Source organism: Macaca fascicularis, chromosome 14 (genome assembly GCF_037993035.2).
Source record: "Macaca fascicularis isolate 582-1 chromosome 14, T2T-MFA8v1.1".
In the NCBI taxonomy this organism is placed as follows: Eukaryota; Metazoa; Chordata; class Mammalia; order Primates; family Cercopithecidae; genus Macaca; species Macaca fascicularis.
Window position 1 is genome coordinate 119,002,574 of NC_088388.1, and position 6,916 is coordinate 119,009,489.

The window sequence follows — 6,916 nt, forward strand, 5'->3', positions numbered from 1 at the left end:
GAGGAGCAACAGGCACAAGCCTGACACAGCGGGCCGGGAGAAGCAGGCAGCCCCGCAGCCAGCAGAGCAGATAATTACACAGGAACCACGCCCTACACATTCATCCCTAACCTGATTTTTAAAAGAAGTATTTTTTTCTCCCCCAGCTTAATTATTTTCTACAACTCAGCAACCAGTTGGGCTGCTTCCCTCTGACGCACTTGCTTCTCATCCAGGGAGCCGGGAGTCTCTGTCTTCACAGGTGGGCAGGCTTCACTGCACCCAGAGGCCCCTGGGGCAGAAGGTGAGGTGTCTGCAGAGGCCTAAGGGACATAGGGCTGTTAACTGGGTCACACAAGTCAAATAGCCTTGTAATTTGCGGGCCTGAGTTTCAGAGGAAAGATTGTCCACCCTGGGACTGTAACGCTGCTTTTCACCTTAAGGGGGAAGGATGGGTTCCGTTTGATTTGGCTGCTGATTATTGAACCCTACTCGCCAACCTCCAGGCACTTTTCTAGGTATTGCGTATATACAAGCTCATTCGAGCTTCCCTAAAACCTGTTCAATTACCCCCTTTTAATAGATGAGAAAACTGGGCCTTTAAGAAGATAACTCACTGGCCTAAGTCAAGTGGCAGAGCTGAGATTTGAACCCTAAGCCTTTTAGAAGCCAAAGCCCCTTCTTCAGCTGAGGGGTCATGGAGTCACCTGAATATCTCACCGGAAGATGGCTTCTGAGAGTCTGTCCTCTCCCAATGACCCTAACAAGATACCTATAGACTTTAGGTTGTTGCTATCAGAGCAGGTCAGACCCTGTGTGGATTCAAAGGACCGAGGCACAACAATGAGGGGAATCCAAGCAATGCCAAGCCAGGTGGTTGGGTCCTCAGAGCCCAAACACTTGACTCTCACCTGTCTCCACACTTGGTCTGCTGTGTGACTCAGAAAACATCTGCCCATCCTCTCTGGGTCAGGCCACAGGCAATGCCCTCCAAAAAGAGGCCAGCAAAGTGTGAGATTCAGATAATCTCAGAAGTCACCTGTTCAAATATGACTATCATATAAATACAGACCTCAGGAAGAAAAATGAGAAAAACAAACTTCATCCCCTCCTCTCCGTAACCCCTGCGGAACACCAGGGACCCTCGGCTCTTGTGGAACATGCTCCACAGTCACTTCTGGGCTCTAACCCACTGGCCTGGTCCTGGGAAGCCTCCAAACCCCCAAGGAAAGGGCTGTGCCTCTCCAAGGCCAGGCTGGGCAGGGCAGAGCAGACAGTAGGTGAGGCTGGCATGGCAGGTTCTGGGCTGTGTGGAGGAGAGTGGGTTTCCCTTCCTTCCCCTCCAATCCAGGTCAAGCTAGGAAGCCCCCCGCCCCTTTGCCTCACCAGGCTGAGCAGCTAATCCTTTGCAAAAACAGTCCCTGGGAGCAAGGGCAGAAATAAGCTCAGCTCACAAAGCAGTTCAGTTCTGAGAGAATGTATGTGGGGTGGTGTTGGCGTGGGGAGTCCTGGCTTCATGACGGGGATTCTCCTCTTGCCTGAGGTCTCTGTCTGTGGGCCCCAAAGGAGCCCCCTCTTGTTTGAACTCACTGGTGAATTGGCTTAGAGCTCATTGGGCCTTCTGGGGAGGGGAACACTTTCTCAAAATGCCAAGCCCAATTTCTCTGGGCTCTTGCCTGAGATATGGAGGGAGAAGGAGAGAGGCAAGTCCTGTTCTGGCCTACTGGATTGGGACATATCCCTCCCACTTTCCCTGATAGTGTTTCCCTAACCTGGAGAGAACAGGTGGTGAGGAGAAAAGAACAGAGAGAACACGAAGAAACAGAAGAGGAAAGTCATCTGGTTCTGGTTACAGTTCAACATCAATGCTGGATGAGCCTGGGGGCACCCTGGAGGGCCTCTGCTAGTTCTTAGAGTTCATGCACCCATCTTCCAGAAATCTGGGGAAAGATTCTGAGCCTTAGGAATAGGCTGACACAGAGTAGATGTTCAGATAATATTTGTGGGTGCGTGAATGGACAGACGGATGGATGGATGGATGGATGGAAGTTAAAGCTAGATGAATATGAATGGGGAAATAAATGAACAGATGGATAAGATGTGTAGATAATGGATAAGTGGGTGGTTGGATGATGAACAAATGGATGAATGGATGGATGCGTAGATGGATGGGTGAATGAAATAAGTAAAAGCTAGATGAATATGAATAAGAAAATGGATGGATGGACACATAGTTGAAGAATTGTGTCAAAGAATTTAAAAAAGAAGGGAAGGAGAGAGAAAGGATGATACATGGGAAGGAGAGAGGAAAGAGAAGGGAAGAGGAAGGAAGGAAGGAGATCTCAGATAGGCAGTAACTAGGTGAGTGGGTGGATTGCAAGGGTGTGCTGATAAAAGTTTAGGAATGGACTCTTTCAGGCAAAAAAGCACTGGTTTGTAGCATTTGAAAATTTCACCCTAGTCAGTCTCAAGCTACTAGTGTGAAGAGCACTGGAAAGAGATGCACACAGTCAGCTGTCCCGAGCCAGTGTGAGCCTGCTCCAATGCATCGCTGGAGGACTAGTGGATGATCAAAGTGGAAGACATCTTATAAGACGGAGGATAGAAAGATGGATGCTGGAGGATGTCAGGGGAACAGGTTCAAGAGATTCAAGGCAAAGGAAAGATGAGGCGAATTTCTCTTTCAGGAGGCTTTCCCTAACCCAAGCCCAGTCACCACTGCCCCTATTCAACCCCTGTAACATCTGTCTATCCCTGTCTGTCCTACTTAGGAAGCATTTAGCTCAGCCCACCTGGTGGTGTTAATTATTCATTCATTCACACATACTTATTGAGCATCCTACCATGGGCCAGGGTTAGGCAAGGGACTGATCATATGGACAAGAAGGAGTCCCAGATCATGCCCTTGGGGAATTCATAGTTTAGTGGGAGAAGAGATCAGTAAGCAAATCACTTGAATTTGGCATGAACAGTGAATGAGAGAAATATGTGTGAGGGCCTTGGGTTGCTCAGAGGAGGGAGGAACCAGCATGTGCTGAGAGAGGCCCGTCTCTCCAACCAGGATGAGCATGGCTCGTTTTCCATGCACATAAGTGGCCTCCCTGGCTACACAGAGACAGTGTTTGACTTGACTCAGCAGATATTTATTCAGCTGAATTCTCAGTGGGTGTTAGTTGACTGGTCTTTTGGTTCTCCTAGGCCAGGGTGCAGGGCCTCTCCTCCCTTGAGGGACTGCTCTACCCAAATGCCTAGCAGAAGGTAGAGTCTCCTGGAGATCCCAGAAGCCAGGAGCTGAAAAGAAGCAAACAATTGTCCCTTCAGGGCCGATCCCCAAGCCCTTGTCCCACCACCCCAACATCCCTCCTGGAGCTGAACCAAAGAAGAGGATTCCCACCCCTGAAGCACTGAGGTCTGGATGGGTACAGCACACCTCACAGGAAGATGATCGCTCCCAAAGCTCCCCAGGCCTTCGCTCAGGACCTGACTACAGGCAACCCCATCTGCTGGGGTCCTGCCCCTCTCCAGCCCCAAACTCAGTTGCATAGGTTCCATAAGAGGGCATTTCCTAATGACACTGAGAGCCCATGTGTCCTGTGCAACTTGGCAAAAAGCCCCCAAAGGCCATCATCTGCACTGCTGTGGCAGACAGGTCTCTTCACTTTTAAAGGCCTTGAAAGAAAGGGAGCCCGTGAAACCTCCCACTCCAGTCACTCCTCCCACATCTTATCCTGTTCTCCCTGTGGTCTAGCTTAAAGTCTTCCTGCTGCAGCGTTTCTCCCTACACCAGGTGGTGGTGAGATGCGACTGGCTGCCTGCCCCTACCTCATCCCTTGTAAGCCTTAGAAGGTAAGAAGAGCTGGCAGGTGTGGCTTCCAGAGAAGGGTTCCTATGGAGCAGAGGCAACTTCTACCTCTTCCTGCTTGGCCCTGTCAGACCAGGCATGCGTGAAAGCCCCCACAGAGTCCCTCCTCCCACACGCACCCATAGGCCAACCCCAAGCCTCCTCCCAGGCTTCTCCCATGAGGCACCTCAAAGATGTTCCCTTCCTGGCAACCTCCTTTGATTCAGCAGGTGGAGCCGCCTTCACTTACCTACTGTGTGGCCTGGGAACACCTGATTCTGTCACCAATCATCTTCAGATGAAAGAGGAAACCCCTTAAAAGGAGAAAACTTCTCAGGCTTCGTTGGAATCCCAGGGTTGGGAGGGAGTGGTCGGCTGGTCCATCCCCTTGCCCCTGGGCAAGGCTATATCAAGAAAGTCTTTGATGTATCTTTTAAAGAACTATATATTATTTAAAAGGCCTGCGAGAAAAAAGATTTCATAGCTTCCTTCAGCCATTCATTTCAAGCTTTAGGACCGCTTGCTGCGGGAAGTTCTTCTTTGAGTCTAACATAAATACTCTATAAATGAAAGTATACTGTGCAATTGGAGTTAAGGAACTGAGCCTCTGGCCCTGCAAAAGGGAAGGTACGAGATAATTGTTTCCGTGAGGAGAAGAGTTTGATCCAGTCTTAATGCTTACATGGTTCTTTTGACTTCTTTTATTTTTTGAGACAGGGTCTCACTCTATTGCCGTGGCTGGAGTACCTTGGTGTGACCTCCTCTCACTGCAGCTTCCACCGCCCGGGTTCAAGCGATTCTCCCGCTTCAGTCTCCCAGTGCCTGGGACTACATGCCCGTGCCACCACACCCAGCTAATTTTTGTATTTTTTGGTAGAGATGGGTTTCACTATGTTGGCCAGGCTGGTCTTGAACTCCTGACCTCAAGTGATCCACTGGCCTAGGCCTCCCAAAGTGCTGGGATCACAGGCGTGAGCCACCACGCCCAGTCTCTTTTGACTTCTTGGTGCCCTTGTCCTCTTTTTGTACCTCTAGCTATAGACAGCAGCAAAAAGCCTATGGCGGTTCGAAACTTTATAGCAATAATAAAATTTCTAAAGTCTAATTTTCTCATGCCTGCTATCCTAATACAACAGAATTTGTCCTGAAATTGGAAGGATTTAGATTATATATTAGGAAGAACTCTATAGACTGAGTAGTACTGTTCCTGTGATCATAAATTCCTTCCTCGGAAGCCCTTCAAAAGCAGGACTGATTTCTACCTGCCCGGAATGTTTCAGGCACCCTACCTGGGATGGGAGGAGAAGGGAAAGGAAAAGACATTTGTGGCACCTCTCCAGGGGGCCAGGCATGGTCCCAACCCTAGTGTACAGAGAATAAGAAGATACTGTCCTCACCCTCAAGGGCTGTTAGCTCACTGGGTCGTTTCGGATTCAAGCAACGGTCCTCTTGCTCCTACCCTTGCCTCCTTCTAAGGGAGGAGATCACCCCTCATATTTTCTTATGCTCAATTTCTGCCTCCAAAAAAAGAAGAAGTTAAAAGGCAGAAATGAAATCCACAAGCAGACAGCCCAGCACCACACCCTGGGCCTGGTAGTTAAAGATCGACCCCTGACCTAATCGGTTATGTTATCTATAGATTCCAGACATTGTATAGAAAAGCACTGTGAAGATCCCTGTCCTGTTCTGTTCCGTTCTAATTACCGGTGCATGCATCCCTCAGTCACGTATCCCCTGCTTGTTCAATCAATCACAACCCTCTCACGCGCACCCCCTTAGAGTTGTGAGCCCTTAAAGGGGACAGGAATTGCTCACTCAGGGAGCTCGGTTGTTGGAGACATGAGTCTTGCCGAAGCTCCCAGCCAAATAAAGCCCTTCCTTCCTTAACTCAGTGTCTGAGGGGTTTTGTCTGCAGCTTGTCCTGCTACACTTCCAAGGCTTTTATCCCCTGAGAAGACACTGGGTCCTAACTGTAGCTCTCATTTGAGCAGAATCAAGACAGGGCATCCCCAGGGAAAGGTGATCAGGTCTGGGTCTTGTAGTACAAATTGACCTAGGACTCTTGCATAATGGAGAGGTCCTCAAGTACCCTGCCACCTTCCCAATACTGGCTTAGGACTCTGTGGAAAATTCCCACTGGATCAGATCCCTTGGGGACCCTGTGCCCCCCCCCACCCATCAATACCCATAAACAATGCTGTGATAGGTACTTGCCCGTGTCAAGTTGGCTAAGCTACAGCACCCAGTCATTTAATCAAACACTAATCTGGGTGTTGCTGCGAAAGTGAAGTCACCTACAGTCCATTGACTTTAAATAAAGGAGATTATCCTCAATAATGTGGGTGTACCGCATTTGATCAGTGGGAAGGCCCTATGAGTTAAAAACCGAGGTTTCTCAGAGAAGAAGAAATTCTGCCCCAAGATTGCAGTATCAACTCCTGCCTGCTCTCTGGGTTTCGGACCTGTCAGCCCCAACAATCTCATGAGCCAATTCCTATAAACAAATCTCTTAATATAACTATAGGTCCTATTGGCTCTGTTTTTCTGCAGGATCCTGACTGAGTCCTGCTACAGCCCAGCCCTGGATGCGCAGAACTTTGTCAGGGTTTCTCCATGGGATAAGAACTTCACTGGGGCCTGAGGGACTGGCTGGCTGTGGGTGCAGCCAGAGCTAGGGTGGAGGAGCCCCAGAACTTTCTTGATATGTGAATTTGGGCAAGTTACTTAATCTCCCTGAGCTAGTCTCCTTGCCTACGAAATGAGACTGAGCCTAGCTCCCTGGGAGGACCATTGGGGGATTAGGGAAAGTGAGAAATTGTGAAAATGCCGAGACTGTGCCTGGCTCCCAAGAACTATTCAGTACGTTTTTGTTAAATGTTTCACTTTGAGGGAAAGTGAGCAGAATTTTCTCTGCTGGAGAAGGACTGGAGACGGCCTGGTGAAGACGAATTGCCAGGGCTTTCTTCCTGCTCCAGCAGCTGGGGCGGGTGAGGCTTCTAATCGTCTGCTCCTGGCTCTCCTCCATGTCATCTCCCAGGTACCTTCCAGCCCTGAAATTCTATGATTATAGGGTTGCATCCTAAAATGCAGAGAAGA